Genomic DNA, 22,620 nt, shown 5'->3' with positions numbered 1-22,620 from the left:
AATATGCATGTAAACCTAACAGATCTTATCGAGAGGGTTATCAGAATACAAAAGATATATATTCAATCAGTTACGAAGTGTTACATATATCAAGAGGACATACGTTCAGTATATCATTCATTAAGACCGTTTCGTAAAGTGAACTTGGTTACAACTTCTACATTAGATACTCAAAACAAGTACATAACTCTTAGGAATTAAATTGATATCAACTGGTTGGGATAACAATTGAATTCTCGAGCTGTAATGCATTGAAGTTGAATACTCATCCAATCTCTGGGGATTCAGATCTCCTGCGGGCACAAAGAAACAGTTGCAGGCTGTTGCTGTCCAATCCGCGCTCTCTGGCTCGGTGCCAGGTTGTGCTGTGCGGCTTGCAACGGTGCGCTGCTGATGCTCACTGACCGGCTAGTTAGTGTTGGCTTTAACTAGCAAAGTTTGTGCACAGGAGAAAAGATGACTGTGGGTCCCAGCAAGTCAGGAAGAGGACCGGTTCGTTCCTGATGAAGCGCTAGTTCTGAATAGTGATTCAGCTGTCCACAGTTCCGACCTGTTCACGAGGCCTGCTGCTGGTTACTCTCTGGCAACCTCCACTCTAGACTCTTAGAACAAAGGAAAGTTCTGGCACTCGGACACACTGGCCGTTCCGTGGTTGTCCGGGCTGAGTCTCAGGATGGTTAGGAGGCGCGCTGCGAGAATGTCCTGCCCTTGGGAGCCTTCTGCTCCTGGGCCGTCCTGCCCTGGAATTCTCCTTTGAATTCCCTTTAGAACAGTCCACAGAATCCTCTCCAGAATCTTACTGAATCTCCCGAATCTGAATCTCCAGGCCTGTGTTGCCTGTTTTTACCTGGAGGAACTTCAGCTTGTTGATTGGCTGAAAGTTCCATGGGCATCAGAGTCCCACGTGGGTTACTCGGCCCTACCAGTCCCTGATTGGTTGATCACAGTGAGATATGAGTCACTTAGTCCTGACACTTAGTAATGCAGTCCAGATGTCCATCTGGCACTCCCTAGACTGATAGGCGCCAGTGGATGACCATTGATCATGATAGCCAGACTTAGCTAAGTGCATCCCCCTTTGGGAGCTGTCCTAGGACCTTAAGTCACCCTGCACTAATGGTCTCTCTGTGGCTGCACCACAGAGATGAACAGAGAAATGGGGCCTCATTTGGGAAGCTCAGAAACACTTAATTCTTTCTTATTATTAAGCCTCGCCGCTACACAGACCTACTTCCCCATCTTTGATTAAGGATTTGTAATTACAGTACTGTATATCTTCTATTATTATTATTTGATATTCATTAGATTAATTGTTCTAATATGAATTTTTGATTTTTTAAAGTACAGAGACTTTATTTATTGAAGCTGTCAATTACTCAGTGTATGACATTGCTTACAGATCAATTTCTTTATTTGTTTTACAGGATTTGAATGATTGAATATCATAGAGATCTTGGGGTCAACAAGTCTGGCATTGCCCTTTTCTGAAGAGACACTTTTTCACACTTTTGGAAGTATGTGTTTCAGTGGGTGATTTTGCATATTTAAAGTTTGCTTTAGGTGGCATCCCATGAGATTCATTTTCATGTGAAGCTTCATTGAAATTAATAAGCCACCCTCTCCATTTAATAAAGATCATAAAAACAAAAATACCAAAAATTGCTTCTTTGAAACACAACAACTCGCACTGTATTGAAAATGTACATTCTTACTACTTACTGTACAGTATATGACTGTCTTTGTGCTTCCACTAGCAAGGTGTTCTTTGCAGTTTCTATTTTATTTCAGCTCTATTTTCGTGTCATCTACGAATTTAACTATTAATAAAGTTTTATATTTCCCGTATGTTATAAAGAACAGTGATCTAGATGCTGATTCATATACAGTAGTACTCCAATAGCTACCTTAATCCAAATTGAGATTTCATGCTTTAGTACTGCCATATTTTCTACTCCCAAAACAGCTCAATAATTGCACACAGTATTACCTGAGATTCCTTGAGCTATGAGATTGATTTTAAAAATGTCTTCTGGAATTTCAAATAAACATATTTTATTTTCAAGTCACAATGTCCATGCCACTATTTCCCTTGTGGTTCTCTGTCCATTGATAGTTTATAGGAGGAGAGAACATTTAGAGTTGTTTACAGGATAATTTATTTTTAATTATTAATGCAACACATTCCATCCAAATAGACTGGTGCTTATATGAACTCTGAATTTTGAAGAGTTGGGTAGTTTGGGTCAGGCTACATAATACACTGCATTGCAAGGCACTCTAAGCACTGCAGACAACAGCCTTTAATTCCTAATGTTTTTTTTAGAGCAGTAATTATTTTTGTGAAGCCCCCCACTGCCTTTATCTCTTATATATGTAACAATACATGTTCTGCAGGTATTCTAATTCTTATTATAGATGGTTCTAATTTAAAGATGACTGTAAGTAGAGCAGTTTCAAAATTGTTTTAAAAACCTAAATACAAGACACCATATCATAGCGTAAATAGACAATTTCTCCTTTCATATTTGTACAGCAGAAATATGACAATAATCTGTACAAAAGGTAACCTTCCTTACAGATTTTGGCACAGGTAATTGCCAAGGTGGAGGTAATATCATGGCAATTTCTTGAAAGTTTTCTACTGAATTAACTAATTCAAGACCTGCTTATTCATACTTTATCTACGGCTTTATATAAGGTTATAACAGGTAAAGTCAATTGTACTTTTTTGGTGACTAAATGAATTGTAAATCTAAAACATTGTTGTCAAAGGAATTCTTATTTATTTTTCCTCTCTTAAGATGGATAATTACAGTATATTAGTATGTGTTTTGCAAAAGAAAAATAAAATCTCCAGTTGCCTGGACTTTTTTTGAGCGATCTTTAAGCATCATATTAAACTTTGTTAATCAGGATTGTTTAATAACAATATAATTATCATTAGTCCTTATAATTACCTGCACCATTTGTTAGTGTTTAAATAGCAGAATGGAAAACAGCAGGTTTTTTAATGCTGATTAATTAAAATGGTTAGGCAAGAATATAACTAATGAGTCTGTAATTTTACTGCCTTCAAGAGGCAAATTCTCGGCTAACAATTCAGAAAATGCTACCCTCATTTTGAGCATTGTATTTAAATTTTTATCAGAACACAATATGCATTCCTAACTGGGAGCTCATTGCAGTGTGTGGTTCTACTATTGGGCATCTCACAGGATTGCTGTCTGCAGCTTGGCTTTATGCACTATGGTTTGTAATAGGGAACAAGTTGTCATCTTGCCAAGAAATCTCAGTCTATTAGCATTGAGGTAATGTGCGTGTCCTTGAGGCAGATACGTGGCATTTGTTTCACTGGCTTCTGCTGTTAATATTTAAGTATTTTAACATGATTTTTTGAAAGTCTGAAGCTGCTGAAAACTTCATAAAACAGGATGACACATGGAGGGGAATGTGGGAATAACACTCTTAATTTAACATTCATGGCAACTTAGTGTTTCAGTATCATGTGGGATCACATAACTAAATGGACTGTCCACACTCGCAATTTAGTAATCTACTTAAATGTGCAAACATTTGTGTATTATTTGACATGAGAACAAAGTATATAGTTCAATGTTAGAGTCTAGTTTAGTTATATTGTTTTTGACTGGGAGTCAGCTAAATTTTAGCAAGAATAGCAATGTAAAAGGTAGGCTCCACGATTCACAGAATTATTCTTATAGTTGCATAGTGACACAGACCCCCACTGTTCCCACACCCTCAACAGCACTGCTATATTTACTGATTATTTGACCATTTGTGGATTGAAACCTAAATCAGCTCACAAAGTATTTTAAAATAGGTGATACTGTCATAAATGTTGAAAAATCGAATTAATGGATGATCGATATACTCATATTTATTGCACTTTTTTGGAATTGATAGTTACTAGGAAAAAGAAAAATATCCTCTTTAATCTGTTTAAAATGTAAAATGATTGCTTTAACTTCTACAATCATTAATAGCTGAAGTGTGTCATGGCTAGCTGGTAGTGAATTGCATCCTTGCTGTTGCCCCTCACAGCCTCAGCCTCAGCTCTAAGCCTGCCATTCAAGCTAGATCGGGACGCCTTTCAATTATGCCAACACTTTTTTAGTTAGGCTCCCAATCTACAGTAGTTTCCAATCACATTAATTATAATGTATTCCTTATTTAGTCACCTCTAGCCACTGTATCATCATCATAAGCACATGGTCTGGTCCTCTTCCACCGAGCGCGGGGCTTCGGGAGGGACGCTCATGGAGTGTTGAGGGAAGAAGGGGACACCCGCCTAGCCAGATCAGCCGAATCAACCTTAGCGATCAATGGGGAGTTACAGATGTCGCAGCCAGTTCGCCCTCACATCCAGGTGGATGCTGCACATTGGTGGTGGTGGAGGGGAGTCACCATTATAAAGTGCTTTGAGTGGAGTGTCCAGAAAAGCGCTATATAAGTGTAAGCAATTATTATAAATTATTAATTATAAGAGCCTCAACATTCATCAAGCAGTCAGTTCTCTTTTGCTAAAAGGTTTCTTCGTTCAATTCCCTTTGCAGTAATACAGTGGATTTCCCTTATAGTCCTTATTTTTCCCTGTTTTCTTCCTTTTTGTTTTTCCTGTTTTTTAATCATTTTTACGGCTTTGGCTGGGAGCCTCACTTATATTTTCTGACAGCTCTACACAGACCAGCTTTCTTCCTGCCTGCATAAGATCTCCCTTATATTTTTTATTCCTGCCATTTGTTACTTCTATTATAACATCTTAGCAGCATCTGCGCTTGGACTTCAACCAATCACCATGCTGCTGCATAGCTTACCAGCAGCTGCAATATAACAAAGTGGATGAAAGCTAGAAAAGATTTCTAAAAAATTAGAAATCTTTTTTGTTTTTTCCAGTACAATTACTGTTTTATAATTTTAATATTGTTGTAGCAATATTAAATACGGTTTGAAGAAATTCATAAATTTTGCACATATATTGTAGTAGTTTAATCTTTGTTCCTCTTGGGGGGAATAAACTCCAAATGATTTTGAACTGTAGAAACGTCAGTGATAAAGGAAACATTGTTAGTATTCTTCTTCTCATCTTCTCATTGAGCTGGTGACAGAAGCCCATCCAATGGTATCCAACTGTAGTCCAGCAATGCAAGAGATGGATCTTTCCATCTACTTTGGCCTTTTAAAAAGGTTTTTCACAATTTGTGTTCTTATATATTCTTTTTAACTGCAGAATACTTCTTATACTATGCAACTTGATGATCTGAATGACATTTTAATAATAATTCATTTGAGATAAATGCAACTTTCTATCAAGCTAAAAAATATAAATGCTTTTTTTTAACCATGGCTTCTCTGGTATCTCATGCTGTAACAGTTTTGCTCTTTGTAATGAAGCATTATGTAATTGTACCTTGTTCTAGAGCCCACCTGTCAGTCTGAGAACCACCTAGATGTGTCTCACAATTAAGTTTCTGCACAAGCACGGGCTTTGATCAATGGGAAGCTCAAAAGACAAGGTGTTAAATGCATCAACCTTAAGGAGACAACTTGGAGTCAACATAGTCCCTGATACTGGTTGTCCCACATCATTTTTTGACTCCGTGACATTTTGTAACAGTCAAAAGAATCACATACATATTAACCATTCTGACTAGGAATATTTTGATAATCCTAAAATATGCAAATCCAAACCAAAAGTTGTCTATTTGTGATCATTTTAAAATCCTGTTCCCATAAGTGTTTAGAAAGTTAATAATTCATGAACAAATTGATAAAAAAGTCAATATGCCAGAAGGCATACAGAAATTACCTTTGAGTGGAGCAAAGTGTTAAATTCAAGACTTTTTGAAACAGCTTTTGATTTTTTAAATTATTTAACAAAAAAGGCTATTAGACTGAACTCATCACTATTGATATATATTTAAAAGACACCGAGAATCAGACATCAACATTTTTCAGTATGAAATACTCTAAGTACATCATGGATCAACAGCTTGGAAGTTATAAATGTTCCTGGGGTGGGGAATACATCAGACAAAATTCACTGAAATGAAAAAAGAGTCCACATGAGATGACTAAAAATTGGGTCAGTGATAAAGCTTTCTAAGTTATTTTGTTTCTACTTTACTGAAGTTGTGGACTTATTCAGTCTTTTGAAAATGTTGTTTGTGCTTTGAGCACGGTATTCAGTCTTGTATAATGCTTTATATCTATTGATGTTAGTCAATATAAATGAGAAAACATCTAAATGTATACCTAACGTTAACTATGCAACTGACTTTAAAAGGTTTCTTAGAAACAGGCACAGATGGCTTAAAAATATACTGTTAAAGATGCAAAAATATTAATCAGTTTGGAAAACTAATAATAATAAGTATTGACTGTGACAGAGGTATCACAGTCATGTACCATATGAGGAAACTTGTAAACTGTCAGAGACCAATTACAGAACAAAACTTACAAATCTTTACTTATCTCTTATAAATTAATGTCATCATGCAGAAACAATAGAGTAATCATTTGGTATCTCTTTTCACAAGAGATAGATAGAATAATGAAAAGGGTCTTTCTAACTTGGAATGGCATAAAGTCAGAAACCAACAGTACCAAAGTCACAAATCCTCTATCATAATTTGCTAAAGCAAAATGTAGAGTGCATTTTTTTTCAATTCTGACTATGTGACAAAATAAAAAATACCACAATTCACTAGAGCAACAAAAGAAACTGTCAAAGAAAATCACTGAAGCAGAACATCAGGTCTCTCCTGCCAAACATCCAGTGAAGTTTGGAAACAATGATTAAAGTGTACTTGACAACAGTCAAGTTTAATTCAGTATGGGTCACATCACAGACTTAATACAACCAGTTAGTCAATATTGCTGCTGTTTCTACTATAGTACTTATAGATTGTTTTTATACTTTTGGTAAAATGTGTTATAAATATCAGAAAAGTAATGCAAAGTTTTTTAGTCTCTCAAAATGACCTAATTCCTTTAGTGTAATAATGTATAAAGAAACGTCTTAGATTTGCTTGACATCTCAACTGTGGAAAGAATATTAACCATGAAATTGTTATAAATCGATATATGACAGCAGCTATATAGAGTATATTTCTGTTCTTTAGTAACAACTTTTTTGATTTGTTATATTCTTTTCAGAGACAGATATGATGTCATGCATTGGCTGTGTATAACTAACCCAGTTTCTTATGTAGGAGTGTCTTGAATTGACTATTCAAGTATTTCATACTAGAGGCAAACTACAACCAGTTTTAACTGATTTCATTGGTACAAAACCAATTACCTAAAGAAGGTATTTATGGTAGTGCATTACCTGGATATATTTTACTGTGATTAATAATTATAATTTTTATCTTGAGAGGCTTATGTAATCAAATATAGACAGGAGACCAAGAAGGAAGGGACACAGGTGAAAAATCAAAAATATATTTATTAATTCTTGTACATATTTTTCCTGAAGCCATAAGTAGAGGAGGATGCATTTTTCAAGAATGAGAAATGCCAGATCTAACTACACAGCAATGTAAAATAACTAGATTACTTTTTTAATCACACACTGTTATGACCCCGAGTGTCTAGGGGAAAAGGGGTGTAACATTTAGGATAATTCTTTTGGAAGCAGGGGGGTTTTGGTGAGGGACTAGGAAATATGATAACAAGGGTAAGGAACTAGAGTGGTGCCAAAGGAAAGAAAATAAACAAAAATGGAGCTGGCTAGGACAGTGAGGGAAACATAATCTGACTACAAAAGAAAACCCGAAACACACGGTCTTCGGCGTCTTCAACACCCTAGCTAACCTGCACTGACTACCCAAAACCATACAAGACAAATGGCACTCACCCGTACTAAACTAGTGTACTAATACAAAATCAACTAAGTGTGTAAGTGTACCCAACAACCTAAACTAACCTTATATACAAAAGTTCACACAAAAACACAAGTGAACCAGGAATACAAATAAGGGAAAACAAGAGTAATCAACAGGAGCAGGGTACAAAAGAACACAAAAGTTGAACATGTAACACTGGGGCAAGGTAATGGCAAAACAAGGATGAACACATAAACAAACGAAAGTACAAAGAAACTAACAAAAAACCAACAAAACAACAAAGCCGAAGCTATACGTAAATACACACACACAAAGCAAAACAAACCAACAAACGAAGCCGAAGCAATAACCAGAAGCGAAGCGAAGCGAAGCGAAGCAATAACCAAAACCAAACAGGACCGAAGTCAAACGAAAGGCCTCTCCTTGCTGAAAACCTCCATGTTATATGCTGAATAAGATGTGTTCTGATTGGCTGAGGGCTGATTGATGATGACATCATATTGAAACAGTGGTGTGATGGTTGGCCAATGGGGAAGGGAGAACAATCAAGGGTCAGCAGTGTGGACATAACAGAAAAAACACACACAGAACACACACTGGGACGTAACACACACCATCCTGAAGTAAAACATTGGGATGGGTGATGGGGGCACTGCTATTCCTGATGACACTACTTATCACAAATACTAGGGTGATTATGATATACTGCATGTATATATTTATTATTTGTATTCCAAATCTTCAAAGGACAGTAAACATCTTCAGAAAGACCAATAAAACATGAACTGGAGGACACAAATGGAACCTATGTCAAAGTGCTGTTGAAATCTAGAACAATAGGTGCTTTTTTCTCCAAGTGATTGTGGAAGTATGGAACATAAAGATGCAGCCATTCAAAATGCACGGTACAACCCCGTACCGCACGCAGTTACCCACAGTTCACTGCATTGTACCACGGTACCTGATTTGGCTGGCCAAAATTACCGACAAGGGCACTCGTGGTGCATTGGTTGTTAGTGAAACGATTTAATCATTTAATCTCTTTACTGTGCATTTTTTAATCCGCTTAGTATTGAATATTTATATTGTATTTTACAACTAAAGGGAAATTGTAGTAGATAAGCGTAAAAAGAAGAGGAGCACGACGCGTCTGAAGGTCATAAACGATATTAATTTAGGAACACTAACATTATGTGAACTGTATATTGCCGGTATTGGAAGTTTAAATAAAAAATACACACAAGTATTCCACTTTCTTCCTAAACATTTTAAACATCAAAGTCTTGCATTAAGTTACATACTGTGGTTAGGTTGGAAAAGTGTTTACGTGCTCCTTCTGACTGTATTAAGTTTATATACTTTGTAAAAAGTTATCATGTTTTAACCTTTTCTGTGAATATGCTCGATATCGCAGTAAACAAAAGCATACTTCTTAGAATTTGATTAATATGGAATATTATATGGAATTGCGGTAACTAAAGAAATGAATAATGATATAATTATATTCATATAATGTAGCTCAAATCCTGCAAAAACTAAAAATTAGACACAAGAAAAGTATTATTTGACAATGTTTTGAGGCTCTGGTGGAATTTCTCTGTAAATTGAAGAGTTATAGAGGAGACATGTTATGCATCGCCTTTTGATTACACTTGTAAAAAAGAACATTCCAATGTTAATGTGACAATGCCCCTTATTTGATACAATCTAATTCCCTTTATATGATCATATGATCTATTAGGATCTTATTTCCATATATACTGATGGTAAAAAAGAAATGCAACACCTCCTCCACACTCTGGCCCTCCTGTCTGCGTGGAACAGGCTGAAGAGTGACTCATTCGTTGAAGAGGACCTGATGGCACTGCTGACGAGTCCATCGCAGCCTCTGTCTGGCCCAAGCCAGTCGGGTGTGATGTCTAGGAGGTGTGAGCAGAGGGCCTCTGACAGGTTACCTTGCTCTAAGGCCAGCAGCATGGAGCCTCACTGTCCTGTCACTGATGTGGGCATTGTGTCTGCCAGCAGTTTCAGCAGCAGTAAGGGTGGAAGATCTAAAACCATCTCTCAGATGCACCAGTCTGATGTGTTGATCCTGCTCTGGTATGGTCACTAGAGCATGACTGGATCTTTGACAGTCATCTGTCCTGACGGTCTGCTGAAACCTCCTCTGCAGTCAGGACACAGTGGAGTGGCTTACTCCATAGTGTCTGGCAACGCTGGCACATGACATGCCTGCCTGCAGCATGCCAGTGGCCCTCTCCCTTGCTTCTGGTGAGATTCGAGGCATTATGGAATGCACAGAAAACTGACTTAAGTGTGGCCTTTATCTTGCAGTGACCTAAGCTTTGAATTAAGGCCTTTTTAAAGGTGACCTGATCAGGCATTGCTCCACTTACCTTGTTGGGTAAAAGTGCATCTAACGAGCTTTCCTGTGATTGGCAAGCTGCAATGCCTCACTGCACAAGCTGTATTGCTGGTCAGAGGGCTTAAAACAAATGACAACGTTTTGTGAAAGCACATAAGCTATAACTATAGTATTCTCATTCCAGAAAATGTTGTTTCTTTTTTCCATCACTACAGGTAGTTTTCGCAGACTTACACGTACAGTATTAGTACTTGACTCAGTTTTATCGCCATTTTTATGGATGGTCATTACATAACGAATACGTCAACTAATTGGTGCTACCCCTGTTTTAAGCAACTGTTGGAAGAGTTATGTCACTGGTTTATGAATAACACCACTTGTTTACTTAAGTGCTTCTATTAAGAAAATACTATGCTAATCTTAATAAATTCAGAATAGAACACACCTGAGTACACCACTTATTTATTAAATCACCTTGTAATAGAGAACCTTTCATTATTTGATTTAGCCAACATTGCAGTATTGTTTTGTATCTACAGTATCTCTTGATCTTTACCTTAGCATAATTTTTCATTAACTAAATCCTGTTCTTTTTAACCATTTTATCTAAAGTACACTTGTACTTTATATATATTTTTTTTCTAATTACAGTATGTGTTAAATTATTTGGGATACAGCTTTTAAACCTTTGATTTACTTACTCTATAGAGATGTATATTCTGTTTCTGTGCTTTGAACAGTATTTTTTAAATGTTGCATTGACTGATTTAATTACTGTGTCTCATTCTAATTCTCAAGCTACAGTATGTCTTATTACTTCAAAGTCAATTTTCTTGACATTGAAAACTTCTGATCGAGTTTCAAAATATACTTCAAAGTGCACTGTATTTTAATCACAGGCCCCTAAAGGTCCTTTCAACTGTTTGTTTTTACTCCATCTTGAATGTTTGAAAAGACAAGATCAATACAAGTATTTATTCCTTAGTATTTCAGAGGTACTGAGTTAGAAACCAGTTATTAACAGTTATTTTGATTTCTAATGCTGCCCATTCTGCGTTTTTTCTTCAAACTATTTGGAGAAAATTGAAGTCTCCCATTAAAAAAACTTTTTTGCACAAAGCTATTCAATAAAGATTCAAAGATTTTTAATTTCATTTTGTAATGTTGAATTTGAATCAATATCCACTAATATCTACCATAATTCAATTTGAAATTAATATGTATTTCATATCTAATTAAGTTTTAGATAATATGATAATTATATATTTCTTGGTCTGTAGCATACTTCTAACATTAAACCTTTAGAATGTTTACAACAAAACTATATTTCTAACTAGAGCCTGACCTGTATAGTTTCTGATACCCTTGATTCTCTATGCTAATTTCCTGAGCCTGAATACTTTTTTTTGATATATTGTGCTACACCTACTCCTCATCTATGTTTCCTGTCTCACTGGAATACTGTATATACTGTAAACTAATCTTGTATTCAAAACCATTGCTTTCATTTATCTATATTTCTATTATTCCAACATCATTATCACCTGCTCATGTGGTAGTTTCTGTGTCATGCATTTTGTTTCTAAAACTCCTTATGTTTAAGCACATACAGTAATTACGAACATAATTACCTTGTCATTTGTCCGCTTCTCCCTTGGACGGCCTTCTTTCTTTACTCCCCCATGTATTTTAATACTAGATTTTCTTTCTCCATTATTCCATTTAAATTTGAATGCTTCTGAATTTCTTTGTGCAGTCTTAGTACGTGTTCTGTAGCTGAGTATTATCGCAGAATTGTCTAGTTTACAAGCAAAACATAATTATGTCTATAATGTTCCAAACCATTACAGGCATTGTTTTGATTAGAAGCTCTAAATCTGGACCATTACAAATTGCTAATACATATTATTGTTTGATGAACTCTGTAATTAAATTTGTTATGAAAGAACATATGTAGGTACTTCACAAAAAAGTGGCATGTAGTTTCAACATAGAGCACAATGGTAGAGAACAGAAGGGATTTTATTGAGTGGAGTAGGCAATCGGTTTGCCTTTTTTTGAAAAAATATCACTGCACCCCAAAGGAATGAATAGCATGAACATTCTTTCATATGGTCATTGCTATACAGTACATGGATATACATTCTCTATACTATTCATTCTCTTTTAGTATATTTTATCTGTAGAAATATGACTACTTTCTTTATATTACAATTATTGTGACTATCGATGTGTATTAAAGAATATAGATACAATACAATTGGTAACACCTCTCTTGTGTCAACATTTCAATTCCTTAGGAGCTTCAAAGCAAGGAGATGTTTGCTGAGAGGTAGGGTACAGAGATGCAGTGATCAGAGCAATCATAAGGTTTACCTTGGTTTATGTAATTAAATTCTTGGTAATTCATCCAGATTTGGAGCACACAGTAAAAACAAGTAAGCGCAGAAAGAGAAACAGTGACAACAGAAACACAGAGGAGGACAGGAGTGGAGGTCAAATGTGGAAAGCTACTTGTCCATATCATCCAGAGAGACCTGTTTTGAGTTAAGTATTTAATCTTGTAAAGAGCGCTTGCCTTTCATTTGTTTTCAGGAAATTTTCCTGCAGATTTCCTGTGTAAAGAATTCCTTGGTTAAACTTTTTTAGATTTTTTAGAATAGGAAGATAGGTTTCCATTCATTTTGTAACATTCAGGTTGGCACAGAGAGAGAGATTTAACTGTAGGTCATATTCTATTTAGGTTAGAATTGGGATTTATCTTTGTTTGGTCTTTATACACATTAAATAAGAGTTAAATAATTGTTAGCAGACTGGGGTTTTCCTGGGTGGTCAGGATGTAGGCCTGTGAAATGCATCTTTAGTACATTTGTACAAAGTGTAATTTGTAAAGTGTATGTTTAGGGTTGTGTATTATTTTGTGTGTCATTATTCCCTACTGTATTGTGCTTGAATTATTACGCTTTTCACCAAAGCTGTGCCTGTGAACAAAATAACCCACGTGCTTCTATTTATACCAACCGCTTGGGTATTCCACAATACAATTCCACATTATATTGTAACAAATAGAGTTATAAAACTAGACAAATGTTAGAAAATGAACAAGTGGATTAATCAAACAGATTAAATAATTATTAGCCCCTATTTTTAACAATATCATGTGGAATATGTAGTGCTAGTGTTGCACTTATATAAAGTATTGTTAATTTTACTTGCTCAGATTAAAAATTCAGATTCTAATAAAATAATTTTCTCTACTTACCATAGGGACACAACTCCATACAATAAGCATGTCAACAAAAACACTGACCAACAGGTGGTTCTGAATATGTTTAGCATTTCAACAAAGGATGAACGAAGGTGTCACAGTCTCCTCCTTGAAGAGTTTAGAGGTGTAGATAGAATATAACAATAACGATGGCACAGCCACAACTGCAAAGACGTGCAATGGTGTTTATTACGAGGAACTGTGTTCCCAAAGTCCACACCCAAAAAAACAAAGTGAAAACCACAAACTAACCAGGAAAAAATAAAACAACACAAAGCTATAGTACAATAATATATACATGAATTGCCATTAAAAAAAAAATAGATTGTTGTGGGCAGCTCCTATCCTACCCCAAAACCCACTTTCTCCTATCTCTCCCCTCCTATCTTGAAGAGCTCCTTTTCTAGGTTAAGCTCCTCCCCCTAGAATATTCCACTATAAAGCAAAAAATAATTTTACCAAATAATAATCAGAATTCTGATATACACATTTCTTCATTAAGTACACAATTAAACAATGAACATATTACCTAAATTAAAATATCTTACTCCTTTTATGTACATAACTGTTGAAAATACTACCCCCTTTTAATGGTATCTTCGTACAAATCAATCCACGCATGCGCAATCCTAAAACAGGCACTACTAAGTCAGCCCCTGTTGTCATGCCAAAGTTTGGGTCCTACAGGTTTGCGGCAGGAAATATTTTGCTGGTGAGATTTATTTGAAACACGTGAGTTGATCACCAATTTGGTTCATTTCACTTCTAAAACAAAAGAAAACAGGTGTTTGGTTTGAGTTAATGTTTGATTTTGATAGTACTGGAGCAACCTTACTTTCCTCTGTGTGTGCACCCACAGAGCAAGCATAGCTATCCCCTGAATTCCAGACTAGTTTACGTTGGAAACCAGCGTTATCGCCTTTGTTTAAATAGTGAAATGTTTAGGTATGCGTGTATGTGTTCGTGTGGATACCTCACGAGTGCCAGGTGATCTGGGAACAGAGTCTCCAGTCACAGAAGGAATAAGATATAAGAATAAGGAATAAGAAATAAGATAACACATTTAAACATTTTCATATTGAGTTGTCCATTATCTTTTCCTGTTTTTAAATCCCACATGCTCTGTAGCTGTGTTAAATAACCAAAAAATAAAATAAATAATGAGGGGGATCAATTGAATGGGCTTCCAGCAGAAATAAGAGAAATGTTTTCTTTTTTTATGATGGATGTTCAGTCTTTAACTTGTAGAACATCACCAAAACTTTAATAAGTAGAATTTTGGTTCATTAGAGCTTTTTCTTATTTATATATATAAAGAAAAAAAGCGCATCCCACAATGCACATAAACATTGCAATTTTTTTTTCTAAAGCGTCATAGGCAGCACTAAGACATATACTGTATGTGATTAGAAAGGGTAGGGGTGATACATATAAAAAATAATAAGCAAGGTCCAGAACTGTGGCAGCACATAATGTTTAGAATAAACAGCATGGATTAAAATGACAAATAAAAATCTAAGGGCTTAAAGTTGATGAACACTACACACAAATTTTCTTCGACCAGCTCCCCAATTATTTCATTAGAAATTAACTGGATCAATATACAGTAGCAATTAAGATGCTGGTTGGATACTGTATGTTGTAAGTATTGGAGCTGAGCTGACTTGAAGAGCCACATCTGTAGACCCTGTAATGCAGACAGGGGTGCAAATTGCTTCATATATAATGAGGTAGATGTATGGAATTTATGCAACAAGAGTTCATTTTTTCCACACATAGATTTTGGAAATTGCATTAGAAGCAGAAGCAGAAATTGGTTGGTTGATTCCAATATAAGATTTACAATATAGCTTATTATAGAATCACAATTATTAGCTGAGCTTCATTAAATTAATTGTTGAAAGTCTGCTGGTGACAGTAATATTGGATATTTTGTACAATCTGACTGTTAATTTAGTATCTGCTCTGCTGACCTACTTACTCCATCTTTGTTTTAAAATAGCTAATGTCCTATCTGATGGGACGTTCTGGGCATAGATATGTTACGTCTTGCAGTCTTAAAAATCCTCTTCAATATCATAAGGACTCTTGACAAGAATCAGACTTGTGGAATCATCTTTATAGATTTACCAAAGCTTCTGACTGTGTGGAACTTTCAGTTCTTTAGTCCAATTTGCATTGTATTGGTTTTGATGTGAACTTTTTTTGCAAGATTGTAGAATTACTAACAAAAACATATACAGCAGAGTGTGTAAAATAAGATAGACTATATTGTTTCACAACCTCCTCCAGTTACTAATCATTTTCCTTAAAAATCTATCGTGGACCTTATTCTTTTCTTCATATATATAAAACGTTGCTCAGGCAATATACAACTTTCATAACACTATCTTATACTGAATAAGACACACTTTATAATCAATAATAACTAATTTGTAGCTCAGCTTTAATAAAATTCAGCAGAGTTTCTGTCTACATTTTTTGCTAAACTCAGATAAAATTAAAGTTATTCTATTCAATAAAAAAATAATTTGAATTGCTCTTTTAGTAACAATAACAAGATGTACTACCTTTAGCAGTACTGGAAATCCCAAGAACAACTAACCGGTCTGGATGCAGCTTATTTCAATTTGCCACTGCCAATGACTGGCACAGTCTGCCGAAATATCTGCATGACTGGAATATCTGCAAAAAACAACTGAAAATATCTGAAGGCATTTTCAGCTGATTGAGTAAATTACTGTATGTTCTGCCAGACGCTTTCACTTGTTAACACTTTCACGTCCTCTTATGCCTAATGTCATTTACATTTTATTGATTGTTCACTGCTTATTTTCTGGGCAGCAATGGTCTAAGGCTTTTGCCTTGGCCATCATTGTGAATGTGAATTTGTTCCCCACTGATTTATCTGATTAAATAAATGTTTATTATTAATGTACCGCTAAGGGAAATTTTCAACCACAGAGGAATTGTGGACAGAGTACTAAACATCCCTTAAACATATCAGTCTAAGAAAATATGGCCTAGATGATTTCATCAGAAGTTGAGTAAAACAAAGAAAGAGAGGACTCTGTGAAACCTATGACTGATAAAGGAACTCAAGATGAAGATAGTATAATCTGCAAGAGAGGCAAAAATAACAGAAGCAATACCTCAGTACAGCAACTGTAAATTTTCAAATAATTTAAGAGACTAGGGAGTAACAGATTAAAAACCTATTGAAAATATTCTAAATATTTATTTATTTTTTCTTAGTTCCCCGTGTTATAGAAAAAGATGCTATTTTACAGATATACTGTACCAATTGCTCCAGTTTGGAAACAAGAAAAGTTCTTCATATTGTTAGACCTATGAATGAAATTGCTAAAATCAGTTTTAATACTGGTCATTGCTGCTGAAAATTGCTTAGAACCAAACAGCCTAACTTCTTTTTTAAATATAACATTACAACTTGATGGCTGACATGATGTTAAAATTACATTTAAACGGGAGTTACTAATATATTACCGAGTCCCAGTCACATTTGAGAATATTTCTTCATACTCTAAAATGCATTATACATAGTAGAAATTAACTATATTTGTATTAGATTTAGGACATCATCATCATTGCTATTATTATCATCAAAACACATATATAAAATGTGACCCAGTAATAGTATATATTTATCAAAAAAAACTTTGCAAAGAAATAAGAAATTAAATTGCATAGTCTCATGGTATAGCAATATAGTGGTTATATATAATGAAATCTGGAACATCTGTGTAAAGTAAGAATTTTTTATTGTGAACATTTTAACATTCTTCCCCTAGAGTTGGAAAGACCATCGCGGATGTCAGTTGCTGAAATTGAAATGATGGATGTACTGCAGCTAATGTCTGCTTTCTTACTCAGTTTGTCAAATTGTCTACCTAATGGATCCCCTGTATTTATCTAGGGTTTTCAAACAATCAAAGACAAAGTGAGGAAACCAGAGGTAAGATGATTATTAGGCAACTGTGATCATAATATTTTATGTATTTCTGAAAAGCAGACCATAAAGACATGTAACAAAATGTACAATTACAACAGTTTAAAGAGGTTCTGCTTGAACTGTATGACTGATTCATCTCAAGAGTAAATCAAAGGCTAGAAAGAACTTTCCCAAATTACTTCATAAATCAATATGGAAAAATAGGAGAAAGAAAGTATTATATTAAATTATTACAGAAGGACATGGTACAGTTTATAAAATAGAGTTTAATGACCTGCATGCACAAATAACAAAGCGTATTCGAAGGTTTGAGAGTATTAGAAAAGATTATAAGTACAATTAAAATCTATGTTATTACAACACATGGACAGTAAATGAGGAATTAAAGTGTCTCAGAAATAATAGTGGAAAAAATCTAGATGATGAAAAACAAATGACTAATACGGTGAGTGAGTATTTCACTTTGGTGTTTACCAGGGAATATGGTACATTGACAATATGGGCACAGTTCTGTAGCAGTCATTAGCTACAGTACATCCATCATTTAAATTTTTAGCTGCTGACATTCCTGATGGTCTTTCTAACTCTTTATGAAGAATGTTAAAATTGTTCACAATAACACATTCTTACTTTACACAGAAGTTCTTAATTTCATAATATCTGTTTAGAAGAGGCAGAACTGTTGCATGTGCTTAAGGCACTTAAGATAAACACCTCTTCAGGGGCTGAAGGTACTCTATTCCAGCCCCAGTCCAGTTCTCCTCACCAGTGATTACAGCAGAATTACTATGTTATTCTAAATGGTAGTCTTTTAACACTGCACACTAAAACACTGTGCTGGCCAACTTGCTTCAGTCTTTGAAGATATTTTCAATCAATCATTGTCCCAGTGCACAGTGCCAGACTGCTTCAAATCTTCTGTTATTGTTCCTGTTCCAAAAAAGGACAAAATAACCTGCCTTAATGACTATAGACCCATCACACTAATGTCAGTGATAATGAAAACATTTGAACATCTGATTCTCAACTACCTGAAGACTGTTACAGCTACACACCGTGATACCCCGCAGTTTGCATAGAAGGCCTATAGGTCAGTGGACAACGCTGTGAATATGGGTCTACACCTTGTCCTACAACATCTGGACCTTAGGGCCACGAATGCTAGAATCCTGTTTGTGGATGGATTTTAGCTCAGCATTTAGCACAATTATTCCTTATTTACTACTGAGCAAACTCCAAGATATGAATGTTCATCAGTCCATTTTTTAAAAGGATTCTCAATTTTTTTTCTAATCAGAAGCAGAATGTTTGAGTGGGCCCTGATCTTTCAGCCTGCCGAACTATTAGCACAGGCACACCCCGAGGTTGTGTGCTCTCTCCTCTACGTTATTCCTTGTACACCAATGACTGCACTTCTGCCGACTCCTCGGTTAAATTACTTAAGTTTGCAGACGATACCACTCTTATAGGCCTCATCACAAATGGCGATGAGAGTTGGTACAGAAAGGAAGTGGATTGACTTACAACATGGTGTACCACCAACAACTTGGTTCTCAACACCACTAAAACTGTAGAAATGATAATTGACCTCAGAAAGCATCCTCCAGCACCTTCCCCCTGGTAATCAAGGACACTGCTGTCAGTGTGGTGGAATCCTGCAAATTCTTGGGCACTATCATTTCAAACACTCCCTGGGATGGAAACATCGCTTCCATTATAAAGAAAGCACAGCAGTGCATGTACGTTTTGAGACATCTCAAGAAGCTTGGCTTTGCACAATGTGTTCTCATACGGTTCATACAGAGCCATTATTGAAAGTGTGATTACTTCTTCTATCATCGTCTAGTTTGGCTCCACTACTGCACAATCCAAAAACCAATTGCAGCCCATTACCAAGAGTGCTGAGAAAGTGATTGGCTGCAATCTTCCATCCCTCGTCGTGCTTTACTAAGTTAGAGCAGTGAATCGGGCCACCAAGATTGTTGCAGATCCCTCCGACCTTGGTCATCATTTATTTCAAAAGTTTCCCTCCGGAAAAGCAAATTTTAAAGCAATCAAAGCCAAAACCAACAGACACCTGGACAGTTTCTTTCCCAATGCCATATCCTTGCTTAACCAGCATCCTCCCCCAACAACTCCCCATTTCAGCTGAAAAAAAACATTGAACTATTATGTTCAGGTGGGTAGCTGTGTCAGCATGCGTAGGCTGCAAAGGAACAAGTAATAGGTTTATTCCATGCTGAAAAAAAGAAGAAAGAGAACACAACGTTTCGGCCGTGGAGCCTTCTTCAGGTGTGAAGGCTACACCTACACCTGAAGAAGGCTCCACGGCCGAAACGTTGTGTTCTCTTTCTTCTTTTTTTCAGCATGGAATAAACCTATTACTTGTTCCATTGAACTATTATTACTGCTTAGTTCATACATCTTGTATATCTTGCGCGTCTTCCCAACATGTTTTCATAGTTGCACGTAGACCATACTTTCACACATGGTCTGAACTTGCCTATAATGTCTGTTGTTCATATATTTGCACTGTACTGTAAAATGTAAATGTGCCTGCGTCTTATACTGTAAATACTGCAATGTCTACATGTTCCATACCGTGAGCACATATTGTAACTATGTTGTGACTCCCTCATCTTTTGTATATTGTCCAATGTAACTATGTCATTAATGCTCCTTTTGCACCTGTGTGGGTTTTGTGTTGAGCAGGTTCCAAATGTACCAAGGCAAATTCCTGTACCTGACACGTACTGGCAATTCTGATTCTGATATTATCTGATACAGTCCCAGCATCCCACCATCGGAGGGCACCCCAACCTCTAGTGCCTACTTCATCTGTGAAGCAGAGGCGCAGATCAAGCAGACAGCATTAGCCAATTCCTGCTTGCCCAGTGTCCATACATCACCATGCCTCCCCTCCCCAAACCTATTTAAACCCTACTGTTTGTTCAACCTGTGCTCAGTATTGTTTTCAACACCTTGAGCCTTTGCTGAATCCTCCCTGGACTCCTTGCCTGACTCCTAGATTTTGGTCTGTTTCCTGACCATGGTTTTTGGATCCTGTCTCTGTCGCTTGATACTGAATTTGTCTTCTGGCTTTGGACTTTCGCTTGCCTCTTCACCCTGGCCTTGGACTTCCCTAATTTACTGGTTTAGGATTTTTGTTTGATCTTGAAACCCACATAGGGTCCTTTCCTTGTTTTCTGAGCTGTGGACCAGCTTAACAAATAAGTTAGTTGGTATTAAACTTCTCCAATTCTGCACTTAAGATTACATCCTGAACCACTTGTCTCACATCCCATGATAAATACAGTATATGTACTTTTCTTCTTTGTAGGGTTGTCACCATAAAACCTACAGTTGAAAGTGCTATATTAAGCTTTTTGTGCACTCCCATCTTGAGGAACTAAATGATAATTTCCCCACAGTCTTTAGAGGGCTCTCTAACCTTAACCATGATGATGTATGTTAATGTCTTCTGTGTTACCAAATTTTTACCCCAGTGAAACTGAAACCTTCAGTTACCTCTGTGGTTCTATTCTGTTGCAATTCCAAAGAGAAGAATGTTACTATAGATGTTTTTTTTAGGATTTTGAACTTTTATCGTTAAGCATGAGACATTCTAATCTATAATTACTCTTAAATAATGTATTCTTTGTATTTTTTGGGGCCTTTGAATAGACACTGGTAGGCACTGTATTTATACTGGAAGTATATTGCTGTCAGCACCTACAACTAAAATTTAAAATTTCTTAAATATCATATTTAACAAGTTAATTATCTGATTAGATTTTTTTGGCATTTGAGATATAGCTGTCAACCAAAGTAAAATTGTTTTGTTGTTTTATCTTACTTTATCAAAACACCAAAGTGAGACATTTAACAAAGAACAAAGATCTCTGATGAGTCTATTCATGGCTGGGTTAAATAAAGCTTAGCCACTTTTTGAATTTGATTAAACCAGATTACCATATGTAAACAGTGTCCTAACTGATACTGTAAAATCATTTTAATTGATAAAATGTACTCAAGAATCGATTGTAATGCTACAACAGAACCACTTCAAGGTAAGTTGTGTTTGATGTTAAAGGTTATTATTAAATATTATTCAGAAATCACCTAAAACACAATAATAATTGATTTCCCATTTCAGGAATACCTGGGGTTTTAACTTGATTGACAAATTAGTCAATAAAGTAAATGCATAGAGAGATGAGACTGTTATACTGAACATCCTTTACTTTCCCCTCTGAATCCAATGTGAAATGATCATGCATGTATTTATGAATTTTCATGATTTATTTCTAGGGATCTTATCATTTTAATTAATGTAAATTATAGTCTTCTTTTCTCATATTTGCATCTCTCTTGTATACAACAGCTGCTCTACAGTATATGGGAAAGTAGATACATGGTGTATGTCAATACTCCTTTCTATTTTATGGCACTGGACCACAAAATTTCATACATTAGACATAACAAGCCAAATCTCTTAATACTGAATTGACTATTGACGTGGCTATCAATTATAAAGGTTGGCTTTAGAATGCAAACAATAACCCGATGCAGAAGGTCAAAGACCATAGATGATTAGCATTGCATTTTGCTAGTATAATTTGCATAATGATCAATATTGCTGAGTGACTGACAGTGCATTGAAACCCTGCTGCATGAAAAGCAGAAAGTGCAAACATTAGCTTTTCATTCTGTAAACTGCCTGTTAAAAGTGTTTAAGGAAAAATTAGTTTGTGCTGAGGCAACATAAACTACCCCTTCTTTGGTACATTTTAATTATTTTTGGAAAGTCTGTTGTATATTACAAATTTCTGAGACCACTGTAATGTTTCATAGCCGTTCAGGGACGCCAAATATGTAACGTTGTGGCTCTCTGAAGGCACCAGTTCTGTAGGGTTTGGGCATTTACTGAGACAATTATTAATTGTAGCAGTAAATCACAAAGTTGATTCTTTTGATGGCTTTAGAATCCAACCATGCGACATAACTCAAACAACGCACACACACAGGTACTAATACACGAGGATACATTTATTAATACATAGAATATGCATGTAAACCTAACAGATCTTATCGTGAGGGTTATCAGAATACAAAAGGTATATATTCAATCAGTTACGAAGTGTTA

This window comes from Atractosteus spatula, chromosome 3 (assembly GCF_055471065.1).
Source record: "Atractosteus spatula isolate fAtrSpa1 chromosome 3, fAtrSpa1.hap1, whole genome shotgun sequence".
Classification (NCBI taxonomy): Eukaryota; Metazoa; Chordata; class Actinopteri; order Semionotiformes; family Lepisosteidae; genus Atractosteus; species Atractosteus spatula.
The sequence above is the reverse complement of the archived record's forward strand: the minus strand, read 5'-3'. Positions refer to the sequence as shown.